The sequence below is a fragment of the Capra hircus genome, chromosome 29 (genome assembly GCF_001704415.2).
Source record: "Capra hircus breed San Clemente chromosome 29, ASM170441v1, whole genome shotgun sequence".
Lineage (NCBI taxonomy): Eukaryota > Metazoa > Chordata > Mammalia > Artiodactyla > Bovidae > Capra > Capra hircus.
The window spans coordinates 6786844-6803224 of record NC_030836.1 but is presented as its reverse complement, the minus strand read 5'-3'; the positions used below and the strand labels follow the sequence as shown (position 1 = coordinate 6803224).

The 16381-nt window shown below is 39.6% G+C and overlaps 1 long non-coding RNA gene across 1 annotated transcript; it reads left to right on the top strand.

Moving 5' to 3' along the window:
* LOC108634252 lies at positions 12139 to 15640 on the top strand. The gene is made up of 3 exons (XR_001917528.1): positions 12139 to 12222; positions 13342 to 13912; positions 15147 to 15640. It is a non-coding gene; the product is annotated as an uncharacterized LOC108634252 (long non-coding RNA).

The following is a 16381-nucleotide window of genomic DNA, read 5'->3' as shown; positions in this document are numbered from 1 at the left end:
CCCACCTTTTCCACCAGATTGAAGGAAGCAAGTCCAGATTATTCACCTTTGTCTCCCTAGATAATGGCTTGAAAAAACTAAGGAAGTGTCCTGAGGTGTTAAAATAAATTCACTTAATAACCTTATCTTGATTTCTAGGCCTGAAAGCCAATTTCAATTAGGCAGAAGGCGTTGCCCTTGAAAGCTCAGAAATGAAAATGCTCTCTAATATAGTCACAAACTGCACAGGCATGGGTGGGGCTAACACCCTTCTAGGTTTTATTGCCCTTTACTGAGGATGAAGAGCTGACAGCATGAATTAAACTAGCCCATTTACTGTTCAGAGATAACATGCTGACAGAAATGTAGCATTCCTAATCTCTGAGAAAATGTGCCATTGGTTGTTGAAATACTAAAACTTATGTTGGATCATCAGTTATGAATTGAATAATCAAGTTGAAAATTTCTTTGATCATGTAATCAAAGTAGCATAAACAACTGTGAAAAAAAGTTGAAAACACATCTCTAGTCAATGAATAAATAGGAAAGAATCTCGAAGACTTCTTAACCTAATGGATTTGTTTTGCTATTTGGAAATGGAGATCCAGAGATAATAATAACAGTCGCATTGCCAGTTACTAAGATTTAAGAAGAAACCTCAGGTACTTTGACCTTCAATTTAGTTTATTTCCACTAATCTAATAATTCTCAAACTAGTCCTCTCTCCATTAGCAGGGAGAAAAACTAGTGATTCTCAAATTGATCAGATGCAAAGTTTTATTTTTATAACAAATATTTTATAGAGACCTTTTGGTAATTTGAAATGCACTTCATATATAAGCTTATTTGAAAAGTAATAATACAAAAGACAAAAAAGATATTTTAAAAAATTAAAATGAAAACAGGAAAAAAATCTCATTGATATGACCACAGAAAGTAAGGGGAAAAGGTGTAAATATTGAGGAAAAGATTTTAGATAACATTTAATAGAAACACCTGTATTTCATTACCTAAAATACTCATGTATGAATGTACTGGAGAATAGAATGAGATATTCAGATACTTGCATTTTATGTCTCTATGTAGAACTGTAAAATTGACGGGTACCTTTTTTCTAAGAATAGAAATTATTTCAATGAGTTGATAACTCAAATACCCCTTAGTCTAGTGGATGTATTTTACTATTGAGAAATGATCCAAAGGTGACAGTATCTTGAATGAATGGCACAGTTGCCTTATCAGATGTCATGCTGGAAAACTTGGTCAAGTTCCCAGCAGACAAAGTCCTATTGATTTATCTAAAAGTTGCATTCCTGAAAATTTAGTATATTTCAAATGATATGAAGTAAAAGTCAATTTATGTGCAAACCACAGTTTGGTACTAGGCTCAGATCATTTTAACTAAGTTTATAAAGAAGTGGCATTGCTTATTAGACCTCCCTGGTGACTCAGATGGTAAAGAATCCACCTGTAATGCAGGAGACGGGTTGGATCCCTGGGTTGGGACGATCCCCTGGAGGAAGGCATGGCAATCTACTCCAGTATTCTGGCCTGGAGAATCCCATGGACAGAGGAGCTTGGCAGGCTACAGTCCATGGGGTTGCAGAGAGTGGGACATGGCTGAGCGACTAAGCACAGCACAGCATTACTTGGCAGTAATTCTCTAACTGCTGGATGAAAATGACCAGGTGCATATGCATCTCTTTGGAATTTGCTAGAAATGTAGATTCTTGACTCCCAGCCTTAGCTACTGAATCAGTTCCCCACTAGGGTTATGTTTTAACCCTTTCAAAGGATCCTCGGATAGCTGCAGCTGGAGAATCACCTAGATTCTCAGAGATGGCTTAGAGGTGAACAAGAACTTGTATCACACTGCCTAAGTTTGAAGCATGGTTCTGCTATTCACCAACTATTAATATTTTGATCTTGAGGAAGTTATTTGACTTCTTTTTGTGCCTTGGTTTTCTCATCTATAACTTGTGCATAATTGGTGTAGACCTATGACTACCTCATCTAGCTTTGAGAAGACTGAATGAGTTAATACAGATTCTACAGATAACTAACTACATTTATTACTGTGTATATTACTACTAGAAAACTATCTTTATTAGACAGTAGACTCCAAATCCTGTTTCTCTGCTATAATCCTAGCACCCTCAATAATTCTGGCACACAGTACTCACATATTTTTTGAATGAATGAATAGTATCATGGACATAAATATAGCTATATTTCATGTATTTGGCAAAGAGCATCTTGATTCCTGTATTCCTTGAGAATAAGTTTGAAAGTCACTGTTCAGGAATGCATATTGAAACAAAGAAGTATCAAAGAAATAGAGAAAGAATTTGACATTCAACATAGAATACCATTTGGCATCCTACATATCTGGCATTGGTAGTCAGAGTAGCAACCATAATAATTTCATTTATTCACCACTTTAGTGTGTTTCTCACTGAGTCATGTCTGATTCATTGAGACCCCATGGACTGTAGCCTGCCAGGCTCCTCTGTATCCATGGGATTTTCCAGGCAAGGATACTGGAGTGGGTTGCCATTTCCTTCCCCAGGGGATCTTCCCAACCCAGGAATCAAACCGGGTCTCCGCCATTGCAGGCAGGTTGTTTACTCTCTGAGTCACCAGGTAAGTCCATTTAGGACTTTACATTTTATCAAGGTAATTCACATATCTCATCTCATTTAATTATTACACAATTGTGTGAGCAAGATATTATATGATTTCAATTTCACTGGAGACAGAACTGAGGTTCAGATAATTTACTAGGGGGTAATGCCTGGGAACTTCCAGATGTTCAAGCTGGTTTTAGAAAAGGCAGAGGAACAAGAGATCAAATTGCCAACATCCACTGGATCATTGAAAAAGCAATGGAGTTCCAGCAAACATCTATTTCTGCTTTATTGACTATGCCAAAGCCTTTGACTGTGTGGATCATAAGAAACTGTGGAAAATTCTGAAAGAGATGGGAATACCACACCACCTGACCTGCCCCTTGAGAAACCTGTATGCAGGTCAGGAAGCAACAGTTAGAACTGGACCTGGAACAACAGACTGGTTCCAAATAGGAAAAGGAGTACATCAAGGCTGTATATTGTCACCCTGCTTATTTAACTTACATGCAGAGTACATCATGAGAAATGCTGGACTGGAAGAAGCACAAGCTGGAATCAAGATTGCCGAGAGAAATATCAATAACCTCAGATATGCAGATGACATCACTCTTATGGCAGAAAGTGAAGAGGAACTCAAAAGCCTCTTGATGAAAGTGAAAGAGGAGAGTGAAAAAGTTGGCTTAAAGCTCAACATTCAGAAAACGAAGATCGTGGTATCTGGTCCCATCACTTCATGGCAATCAGATGGGGAAACAGTGGAAACAGTGTCAGACTTTTTGGCAGGGGACTCCAAAATCACTGTAGATGGTGACTGCAGCCATGAAGTTAAAAGACGCTTACTCCTTGGAAAGAAAGTTATGACCAACCTAGATAGCATATGCAGAAGCAGAGACATTGCCAACAAAGGTCCGTCTAGTCAAGGCTATGGTTTTTCCAGGGGTCATGTATGGATGTGAGAGTTGGACTGTGAAGAAAGTTGAGCGCGAAGAATTGATGCTTTTGATCTGTGGTGTTGGAGAAGACTCTTGAGAGTCCCTTGGACTGCAAGGAGATCCAACCAGTCCATTCTAAAAAGATCAGCCCTGGGTGTTCTTTGGAAGGACTGATGCTGAAGCTGAAACTCCAATACTTTGGCCATCTGATGTGAAGAGTTGACTCATTGGAAAAGACCCTGATGCTGGGAGGGATTGAGGGCAGGAGGAGAAGGGGACAACAGAGGATGAGATGGCTGGTGTATCACTGACTCAATGGATGTGAGTCTGAGTGAACTCCGGGAGTTGGTGATGGACAGGGAGGCCTGGTGTGCTGCAGTTTATGGGGTTGCAAAGAGTCAGACACGACTGAGTGACTGAACTGAACTGAACTGAACTGAACTGAATGTCTGCGAAAGAGAACTTAGAAAGGGAAGAGGAATAGGAAGGGAAAGTCTCAGACTCCAGTGTAGCTCTGACCTCTGTAAAAATGAAGGAGGATCAATCTGAGAGAAAGAGACTCGGGAATACCACTCTGGATGGTGTCAGAAGATGGTGTCTGGAAACTCTTGTGCGATGACATCCATGCAGGAGCTTGTCTCGGGAAAAATGCCCAGGCCGATGATCAGTTCATGGTGCACTTAGCCATTGTCCTGGACTGGAAAACAGGTGGCTCCTGAAGTCACTGCAACCGGAGTCTGTCAGCAAACTGCACGCCTGTGACACATTCTCTCTAGAAAAGAAAGAGGAGTAAAGTACCACGTTGGTGGCTACAGTGGGCCACTTCTATTTAAAATAAGAGGTTGAGCCACAAGAGCAAAAGAGAGCTGAATTATTTGCTCAGATCTTGTGATGCTCCAAGTGCCATCCTCTGCTCTTCTCCTTCTGGTCTCCTAGGCAGATGTCAAAACTCTCTCTTCTGTGACCTTATGTTCCTGTGCTCACAGTTCACGATCATCATTTGATTGAATGCCTTTTTCACTAGAGTCCATGCTCTGTATGGACTCTATGGACTATTATTTTGTATCTCAAGATTTTTGTCAGTTAGCCACCTCATTCATCCTCTCCATAAAATTAATGAAAGAAAGGAAAGGAGGAAGATAAGCAAGAAGAAAGGCAGAAGGTTTTACACCTTTACAGGAGGCAGGATTAGCTTTCTGAGCATGAAAACTCAATTGATGAGAGCTTATCTGGGAAAGATCACAGGGTTGCTTAATAATGCTGCCTAGGCTGGTTGATTGCACTCTGCCAATATTTCACAGAGTTTTTGTTCTTGGCATCCTTTTACATCCTTAAAGATTATGAGGACTCCAAAGAGCTTTATATGGATTATATCTGGCAGTGTTTACTCCATTAGGATGAAAGTAAAAAAAAAAAAAAAATAACAATTGACTTACTCATTTAATAATAGTAAAACGAAAGCAGCACTTTAAAATGTAGCATGAAAAAAAATTAGAAGAGATACATTGTTTTACAGTTTTGCAAACTCTAATGCCTGGCTTAATTGATGAATGCTATATTTTCTGTTCCTGTACTCCATTCATTATGATACATTGTTTCGGTTGCAGTATGTGAAGATATACAGACTTAATACTTGAAAAAGGAATAACCTGTCAGCCCATGAAGGAGTCTCATGAATCCCCTGGCTCCTTGGACCACATTCTGAGAACTTCACCAGAATAATTTTACATTCTGAGATTCTCTCACTGTCAACTATTGAAAGTGTGTGCCCTTGGTCCTGAGGTGAATAGGGATAAGGAGAGATGTGGTTATGTGACCACGGACACAACTCCAACCATGGAAAAAATCCACTCGAGCACATTCCAGTGTCATTTTCCAGGAGTAGGAATATTGTAGGTTTACTTAGTTAAGATATAGAAATAGAAGGAAGTTATCTTGAATTTGATGTAATGTGAGCTGGTGAGGATAGAAAAATAACAATTATGTTTTCTATTTGAATAGTTCATCATTATTTGCACAGTACAGTCACATATTGTGTCAATATGATAGTAATCTCCCAGATAGTATTACTCCCATTTTACAGATAAGAAAAATGGGGCTTAGAAAGGATAAGTGACTTTTCTGTGGTCAAACTGCCAGTGAGTATAGATCTGATAACCAACGAAAAGCCTCCATTTTTAAGTTAGAGTGTTAGAATGAAATTAAGCACGTGAATCTTTGTCTGCTTTGATGAGAGTCAGATACAAAATAAAGAGAAAGAAAAGTTCTGCTGAAAATGCGTGCTGATGCAGCTGTGAAACTAAGAATTGCTGAGCTGGTCTCTACTGTTGATCCTGTTCTCAGTTCACTATTTCCTTATGTTAAATAAGCCATGTTTTTGAAATGAGAATTTTGAGAAGCTTTACTCGTTACTGATACACCAGGATTATCCTATAGGTCAGGGGTCCACAATCCGCAGGCCACAGACCAGGACACTCAGCAGGAAGTGAATGGCAGATGAACAAGCTGGACTTCCTCTGAGTTTACAACCGCTCCCCATAGCTCACATAAGCACCTGAGCTCAGGAAAACCAGCTCAGGGCTCCCACTGGTTCTGCGCTGTGGTGAGCTGTATAACTATTTCGTCATCCATCACAATGTACTGATAATAGAAATAAAGAGCACAGTAAGTGTAATGTGGTTGAATCATCCTGAAACCACCCCCAACACCAGCACATACATACCCACACCACCGCCCACCCCCACCACCCCCACGTGGAAAGATTGTCTTCCACGGAACCCACCCCTGGGGATGGCTGCTATAGGTCACACAGAGGGAGAGCAACCCAATAAACAGTGAATGTCTCCACTTTCCTCCTTTTCCACCAACACCACTCTGGGCCAATAGGCTATCATTTCTTCCCGGTCGATCAAATTTACCTTCTAGTTTCATCCACTATTTCTTGAATGTATGAAAGCCAGGAACTTAAGTGTCATCTTTGACTCATTTTTTCCCCCCAGGTCCCCCACCCAAGCTGATCTGCCAATTCATCATACTAAGTTTGTTTTACTTGCGCCATTATTTCTTATTGACGTGTAAACCGTAACAAGGTACTCCCAATGTTGACAAGTGGAATATTTCACAATAGGTTACTTTTGTCATCTTCGAATAAAATTCTATAAGATCCTGTACAGTATACCCACTTATTCCTTCATCCCCCTAATTGTGTCAGGAAACTCTGCCTTCTGTTAATCCCCAAACCTTCTAAACTTTCTGTCTCCATTACCCTTGTGCTTTATCGTCCTCTCTGCCTGAAATAATTTACTCAGCTTTCCCCACGACCTGTCATTCTCACTGAATGAAATTCTCACTGATAAATATTTTATCTCCGCAGGAAGGTATCCGCTAATCGTGCTATCTGACGTGGCCTTCTCTAGCTCTTCGTTTGATTGCTGCTTCTACCTAACAGTGATAAATGCCTATACTTATTGCACTTTCTGGCTTATTGTGTATCTGCCCCAGTGGAACAGAAGCTCCATGAGGTTTGGGCCTTGTCTGTCTTGTTCACCACCGTGTCACCAGGACATAATAAATGCTCGATAAATATTTACTAAATGTTGATTGAAACCACTTACTCTGCAACTTATCAGGTTTATGATGTCAGCTTCTTTTCAGCTTATTATGGTGAAAGTCGCTCAGTTGTGTCTGACTCTCTGTATAGTCCATGGAAGTCTCCAGGCCAGAATATTGGAGTGGGTAGCCGTTCCCTTCTCCAGGGGATCTTCCCAACCCAGGGATTGAACCCAGGTCTCCCACATTAGAGGGGATTCTTTACCAGTTGAGCTATCAGGGAAGCCCTTTCAACGTATTAAAATGAAGTATTTTAAACAACCCCATATCATTACCAGAGTTAGTAATGTGATTCTTGGGAAATGAATGCAGTTTCTCAGCTTGGAGAAACTGATAGGCTTGACCTTTAGATCAGTCTCAAATTTTCACGGGGCAAATGTCATGTCATTCAATAAATGTTTATATTTCGCACCTCATGCTGTTCACTTTCAGAGATAGCTTGTAAGGGCCCAACTTTGCAGCCCCAGCAATATCTGAAATTTTAAGTTTATATACCTGTGTGGATTAGCTTCGAAGTTGTAGACGCTGACCTAGAACTATTTCATACGCTATCAGCAAGTCAGGGTGTAAGCACACGTGGGGCAAGAGGACCACGCCTTGCTGTTCAGTTGCTCAGGCGCGTCCGACCTCTGCGACCCCATGGACTGCAGCTCGCCAGGCCTCCCTGTCCATCACTATCTCCCTAAGTTTGTTCAAACTCATGTTCGTTGAGTCAGTGATGCCATCCAGCCATCTCATCCTCTGTCGCCCCCCTTCTCCTCTTGGCACTTTATTTCCAAAGTTTTGCAGTTCAGTTTGACTCCCCTTCTTTCTCTAGGTTATTGCTGAAAGGGAAACATGAAGTCAAGGTAAATTCTAAAATAGCAAGCTGTAGAGAGTCTTGGCATGAACACAGCCAAACCAACACAGGGTGGCTGATTTAAAGGTCAAGACTATCAGTTTATTCACGTTGAGAAAGTGCTACCAAGAATTACATTACTTACCCCAGGTAATGATTCGGGAATGTTTAAAATATTTCATTTTGATAAGTTGAAAATAGGCTAACATTATTATTACTTTTTACTTATTTAATTGACAAGATCAAACTGATTTATGCATTTCTCATTTTTTAAACTAATAGTACTTCTTAGAATTTAAAAATAGTTAAATATTTAAATAAATAACTTTAGTTCAGATTCAGTTAATGTAACAACTTGAGCCAAAAAGCTCTCAAATTTATCATCATTTTCATTTGTTCCTATTCCTTCTTTTTTTTTAAAATCCCTTCTTAATCATATTTGTGTTTTTATTACATGAAACAGTAAAACTCAATAAATTACATTAAATATATTTTGCCATTTGCTACAGATGTTTCCCCTTTCCATCTATACTCCGCCAAGAAAGGCAACTTTTGTTCCCTCCCTGGTGTGAACACTTCCGAATTGTCTACTAAAATTACCCAGTCACTTACAAATATGCATAAGAAGCAGGGCACATATGTTCAGCGGTACAGATTCTAGATACAGAATGCCATGATTCGAATCTTAATATCACTTTTTGCTATGTTCAGAAAAGCTGTTTATATTCTCTGACTTGGTTTCCTTGTTAGCAAAACCTAATAATAGGCCCTGCGTCACAGGGATGCAGTAAGCTCCGAGTTAATATGTGAAATGCTTAGAACAACACTGTCAAATAATTTTCATTCGTCCTTTCATTCTCATCAGCCTCATTCCATCCTTAATGAAATCCTTTCATTCTTAAATATACATTAGAGAGATGTCTTCACAACAAGAAATTGGATTCATTTTAAGGAAAATAGCTGCATGGTACTTTCCAGGTGGCACAATGCTAAAGAATCTGCCTGCCAGTGTGGGAGACGCAAAAGATGTGATTTGATCCCTGGGTCAGTAAGATCCCCTAGAGAAGAAAATGGCAACCCCCTGCAGTGTTCTTGCCTGGAAAATTTCGTGTACATAGGAGGTTGGCAGGCTACAGTTCATAGGATTGTTATGAGTCTGACATGACCCACTGCGTGCATGAGTGCACACACGCACACACACACACACACGCACACACACACACACACACACACACTGCTAAACATGGTCCACAGATTCAAAATGGCCTCACACGTGCTAAAAACCCACAGTACCAAACCTAGATTTAATACCTAACTTAACTGCAGTTTTGACCTTCAGTTCAGTTCAGTTCAGTCGCTCAGTCCTGTCCGACTTTTTGCGACGCCATGAATTCAGCATGCCAGGCCTCCCTGTCCATCACCAACTCCTGGAGTTCACCCAAACTCATGTCCATCAAGTTGGTGATGCCATCCAGCCATTTCATCCTCTGTTGTCCCTTTCTCCTCCTGCCCCCAATCCCTCCCAGCATCAGGGTCTTTTCCAGTGAGTCAACACTTTGCATGAGGTGGCCAAAATATTCGAGCTTCAGTTTTAGCATCAGTCCTTCCAAGGAACATTCAGAACTGATTTCCTTTAGGATGGACTGGTAGATCTCCTTGCAGTCCATGGGACTCTCAAGAGTCTTCTTTAACACCACAGTTCAAAAGCATCAATTCTTCAGTGCTCAGCTTTCTTCACAGTCCAACACTCACATCCATACATGACCACAGGAAAAACCATAACCTTGACTAGACGGACCTTTGTTGGCAAAGTAATGTCTCTGCTTTTGAATATGCTATCTAGGTTGGTCATAACTTTCCTTCCAAGGAGTAAGCGTCTTTTAATTTCATAGCTGTAATCACCATCTGCAGTGATTTTGGAGCCCCCAAAAATAAAAGTCTGACACTGTTTCCACTGTTTCCCCATCTATTTGCCATGAAGTGATGGGACCAGATGCCATGATCTTCGTTTTCTGAATGTTGAGCTGTAAGGCAACTTTTTCATTCTCCACTTTCACTTTCATCAAGAGGCTTTTTAGTTCCTCTTCACTTTCTGCCATAAGAGTGGTGTCATCTGCATGTCTGAGGTTATTGACATTTCTCCTGGCAATCTTGATTCCAGCTTGTGCTTCTTCCAGTCCAGCGTTTCTCATGATGTACTCTGCATGTAAGTTAAACAAGCAGGGTGACAATATACAGCCTTGACGTACTCCTTTTCCTATTTGGAACCAGTCTGTTGTTCAGGTCCAGTTCTAACTGTTGCTTCCTGACCTGCATACAGGTTTCTCAAGAGGCAGGTCAGGGTGGTATTCCCATCTCTTTCAGAATTTTCCACAGTTTCTTGTGATTCCCACAGTCAAAGGCTTTGGCATAGTCAATAAAGCAGAAATAGATGTTTTTCTGGAACTCTCTTACTTTTTCCATGATCCAGCAGATGTTGACCTTACTCCCAAATAAAACCTTAATCAACCAGTTTGGAACTTTCTGGTTAGAACCAACGAGGTATTCTGGGCCTTCTCCAGTCTACTACTCAGAGGAAGAAGAGGCAACCTTTTATATATTTATATATTATTTATTGCTGATGACTTATTTTTGGGGGGCTGCAAGGAGATCCAACCAGTCCATTCTGAAGGAGATCGGCCCTGGGATTTCTTTGGAAGGAATGGTGCTAACGCTGAAACTCCAGTACTTTGGCCACCTCATGCGAAGAGTTGACTCATTGGAAAAGACTTTGATGCTGGGAGGGATTGGGGGCAGGAGGAGAAAGGGACGACAGAGGATGAGATGGCTGGATGGCATCACTGACTCAATGGATGTGAGTCTGAGTGAACTCCGGGAGATGGTGATGGACAGGGAGGCCTGGCGTGCTGCAATTCATGGGGTCGCAAAGAGTCAGACACGACTGAGAGACTGAACTGAACTGAACTGAAAATCACTGCAGATAGTGACTGCAGCCATGAAATTAAAAGACGCTTGGAAGAAAAGCTATGACCAACCTAGACAGCATATTAAAAAGCAGAGACATTACTTTGACAAGAAAGGTCCATCTAGTCAAAGCTCTGGTTTTTCAAGTAGTCATGTATGGATGTGAGAGTTGGACTATAAAGAAGGCTGAGCGCCCGAGAATTGATGGTCTTGAACTGTGGTGCTGGAGGGTGCTGGAGAAGACTCTTGAGAGTCCCTTGGACTGCAAGGAGATCCAACCAGTCCATCCTAAAGGAAATCAGTTCTGAATGTTCCTTGGAAGGACTGACGTTGAAACTGAAGCTCAAATACTTTGACCACCTGATGCGAAGAATTGACTCACTGGAAAAGACCCTGATGCTGGGAAAGATTGAAGGCAGGAGGAGAAGGGGACGACAGAGATGGTTGAATGACATCACAGACTTGATGAACATGAGTTTGAGCAAGCTCTGGGAGTTGGTGATGGACAGGGAAGCCTGGTGTACTGCAGTCCATGGGGTTGCAAAGAGTCAGACACAACAGAGTGACTGAACCGAACTGAACTGAACTCCTCGCCCCCACCCTCTTTTTTATAAAAGCCTTCCATTTTGTGGCACTAATCAGAGCTCTCTTCTGTTTATTAGATTCATGGGCTTCCCTGGTGGCTCAGAGGGGAGAGAATCTGCCTGCATTGTGGAAGACTTGGGTTCAGTCCCTGGGTTGGGAAGATCCCCTCGAGGAGAGCAAAGCAACCCACTCCAGTATTCTTGCCTGGAGAATCCCATTGACAGAGGAGCCTGGCTGGCTACAGTCCATGGGGTCACAAAGAGTTAGACATGACCGAGTGACTAAGCACACACACATCCTTGAATAACACCGATCGTGTCTTCAAGTTTAATCAATTGAATTTTATTTTTAACCAGTACTTCAGTTCAGTTCAGTGGCTCAGTCATGTCAAACTCTTCGTGACCCCATGGACTGCAGCACAGCAAGCTTCCCTGCCCATCATCAATTTCCGAAGCTTGCTCAAACTCATGTCTGTCCAGTTGGTGATGCTAGTGGAAGTGATGTAATTACAGTTGAGCTATTTCAAATCATAAAAGATGATACTGTTAAAGTGCTACACTCAATATGCCAGCAAATTTGGAGAACTCAGCAGTGGCCACAGGACTGGAAAATGTCAGTTTCTATTCCAGTCCCAAAGAAAGGCAATGCCAAAGAATGTTCAATACGTAAGGCATTGAATACTAAGGTATGTAGCAAATCTATTTAACTATTGTTAAATGGTCATTTGTGTTGTTTCTAGTTATTTAGCATTATTTTTTGTGAGTGAAAACAATATCACAATAAGAAATTTTGAATATACATCCTTTCCGTAGCTCCTTTTATTTCCATAGGAAAGTGACAACCATATCCTTTCCGTAGAAATTATCTTTCCTGAGTTGTTTTAAATACTTTAAGTTGTTGTAAATTTCAATATTTTAAGTTTTCCAAATTAAAATATTTTAAATTATTGCCATTTAATTTTAAATTTGTATTTTGGAAGCACCTAAGGTCTGCTTTTGTATATGGTATCATATTTTTATTTAAGGCAAGGATGATAGTGCTGTTTATAAAATAAACCTTATTTTCCCTCCAAATTAAACACCAAATATGAATATATTCAGTTCACTAAATACTAGAATATTTTGTTTTGTTTCACTGATTGATTTTAAAGCAAGGTTGCTTCTTAGTCTTCTTTTTCATGTTTTTCTCAGCTCCCACTCTGTATAAATATTATGATTGCTTTATTTGTTTTAAAATGTTTTATCACTTTCAAAATTGTATGCTTTTGCTACCCTCTCTACTATTTTTTTGATTCAATGGAGCATTCAGTGAAATTAAATTTGGGATATTACTTTCAAGTAACCAATTTTGGGTATTTTTTTTTAATTTTTTAACCAATTTCATTTTTATTTGGAATAATTTTTTGTTTCTACTTTATTGAGTTTGTCTTGCTTTTCTTTTCTTAATTTGTTAATATGAGAACTTAGCACCTTACCCTTAGTTTTTTCCTTTAATAATAAAGATGTATTAGGCTCAGGTTTGTTTTTTTTTAAGTAAGTTTTAACTGTATTCCACAAGTTATCACATGACATACTTGTTTTTCTTTGTAATTTAAGAAGTTTATAACTAAGGTTTAATATCTAGTTGATTCCATTTCTTATTTCAACTAGTTATATTTAATTTCTTTTCTTTTTTTAAAAATTAGATTATGTTCTAAGAATGTAGCATATGTAATATTAGCATTTAAAATTTAAGCAATCATTTTTCTGGTTAAATTTATGGCTTAATTTTATGAGATAAACATTAAAAATTGTGTTTTCTCTAGTCGAACTTTGATATACACTCAAAGTGATTCCATCTCTTAGGACCATGCTTAATTTTCTGTCTATTACATCTTTCAATTATAAAAGATTGAAGTATCTCAAGGTAACTTCATTCTAATACATTTCTTAGTTATCTCATCATTTGTTCTTAATATTTTAATTGCTTCCTTCTTTAGCACATTTCCATGTAACCATATTATGCATACTTTGGTAAACATAGGCTTTTTGCCTATTCATAGATCTCCCACAATAACCCTCTCCTCCAGAAATTCTACCTGAACCTACAATTTCAAAAGTAGTTCTAAGACTTGCCTCTCCTGGGTGTTGACTTGTTCCAAGACCTAGTTAAGGTTGGGTTTAGAGGGAAAAAATGATTGAAATGCAAATTCACACTGCTATTAGATGCTTTAGGTTTTCATTTCTAATACGTTTTTTTCTTCCTGAGTTTTGTGACTTCAACAGGTCTTCTCAACAATGTAGAATACGGAAGACTGACAAGAGTATTAGTAGTGAACTAAGAAGAACAGAGAAACTGAGTTAAAGTGAGAAAATGGAGAGAGGCAGAAGGCACAGGTACATAGCTGCTTTTTATGGTAACAGTTACCAGTTATTGAGTGTCTTCTATGTGTAGACACTGCATACATGTGCTCACTCTCTAGTCCCTACGGCTGCACTGCAAGGTTGGTATTACTCACCTTAGTTTAGAAATGAACAAGTGTTTAGGAGAGAGAGATTAAGGACCATGCCAAGTGTCATACAACTTGAGTGACTGAGCTAGAGAATTTGGCGGATTCCCAAAGCGTGTCTGAGTTCCAGTGCTCCCTTCCTTCCCTTGTACCACGCTCCCTTACTTGTAGGCAGACTTCAGGAGATATTCTGCATAAACAGTTGTCCATAAATAAAAAGCACAATACTTCTTTAGCCACAAAACTGTATTTATTTAGTACATATTTATTCAACATGGTATAGTGTTGTAGCCACTAAGAGGAAGTGATGGTAGAGTAGGTGTTTCTGGAAGAAAGTAAAGACAACTGGAGGCTTCCCTGGTTGCTCAGCAGTAAAGAATCTACCTCCTTGCAGGAGATGAGGGCTCAGTCCTGGGTCAAGAAGATCCCCTGGAGAAGGAAAAGGCAACCCACTCCAGTATTCTTGCCTGGGAAATTCCAAGGACAGAGGAGCCCAGTGCACTGGAGTCCATGGGGTCAAAAAATAGTCAGACACAACCTTGCAACTAAACAACAATAAAAAAAAAATGGAGACATTTATTTCAAGTACCTGTGGGATATCAGAATGAAGGTATCTAATGATAAGCTGGATATATTGCTGTAGGACTCAAGGAAGGGGCCATTCAGTCATTCAGGTCATACAGATATTTGTCGGGCATCTCCTCTACTCAGGTATAGACAGGCAATGAGAATACCTGCAGGGTATTCAGACTACTTTAGGTGTTGACTGAATGCAGTTTTTATTAATTCTCACCAAATAAGTAAGAGTTGACATAGCGGTAGAGATCACCCAAAGCAAGCCCATAGAACACAGAGGAAGTAGAGGGAAAAGGCTGAAGACAGCCTGACAATTACCAAAGTGTAAGGGCTAAGCTAAAGAACAGGAGTTCATGAAGGAAAAATTAAGAGAATCAGAAGGAGGACCAGGAAAGTTAATGATATGTTGAAAACAAGGAAGAGGAAATATTGAGCCTAAAATCTAACGAACGAGTCTTTGCTTCAACCGTCACTAAGTCAGGACCAATTCTAGCTTCTGCTTCTAGAACCACGTACCAAATTGGTGTTCTCGTTCTTTGGTTCAGGGCAAAGATCCCTGTTCTTTTTGAAGCTGATTCAGAAAGCTGGAGCTGATAGTCCTGAAATCCTCTGGACAACTGACAGCTGCCTGAAACTGCAGCAGAGCCATTCCTGATGGGCAGGACTACAAGCCCTGACTCATATTCTGTGTCGCAAGATGGGTGGATGGTGTCACCAACTCGATGGACATGGGTTTGAGCAAGCTCCAGGAGATGGTGAAGGACATGGAAGCCTGGCGTGCTACAATCCATGGGGTTGCAAAGAGTTGGACATGAATGAGCGACTGAACAACAACAAGATAGAGACTGAATAGTATCTCAAACCTGTCCTGTTTCATTATACCTTTTTACTACAATGTGGCCATGCTTAGAGTTGCTTTGAAAAATAAAATTTTCATATCAAGCCATCATTTGTGTATCTTTATAAAAGTATGCAGACACATTACCATAATTTGAACTTTCGTAATTCTAGTCACTTAGAACCTGAATAAATAGGAATAAACAGGAATTACTGTGCCTTGTTGAATTTCTTTATTAATTTTTCTTTGGAAAACTTCACCTGTAGGCAACAGACTTGTTGCAGAGTTGCAAGAGCTAATGAAGAAAGACCATCTGCACATGATTCACATGACATGTCTCAAAGTCAAAAGGAAAGTGTATTTTCATTTCCCGTACAATGCTAAGTTCAACATTCTGGCTCCCTAGAAGACCGGGAAAACAGTTCTTCACTCTACAGTTATAATTCCTGATTTGGTTCAACTGAATCCATTTATTGGGAAATGATTAAATCAGAGACATTATGATATATCTCTACAGAGACAGTAATGTATTTAAAGAATCTCTATGATATCTCTAATTGAGATCTCAATTTCCCTGAGATATGTTATTTTTAATGATAAAAATATTCAAATATTTCTTGAAGCATTGATTGAACTTTTTCTAAAATCTCTGCCAGAAGCCAGGAAAGCTGGGTTGTGATAATGTCTTTGCTACTAACTCACATGGTGATGTTGAGGAGATCAATTCAACCTATGCCTGTGATTCTTCCTTGAAACTTCACTGGATTGTTATAAAATTTGAAAAAGATTAATTAATTCAAGAAATATGTATAAAGTAATTACTGTATGTCAAGATCTGTTTTAGCACCAAGGATTCAGTGAAGAACATGCCAAATGAGATTGCTGCTTTCCTGGGCTTAAATTCAAGCCAAGAATAAAATCATTTAACAGTTACATGTGCAT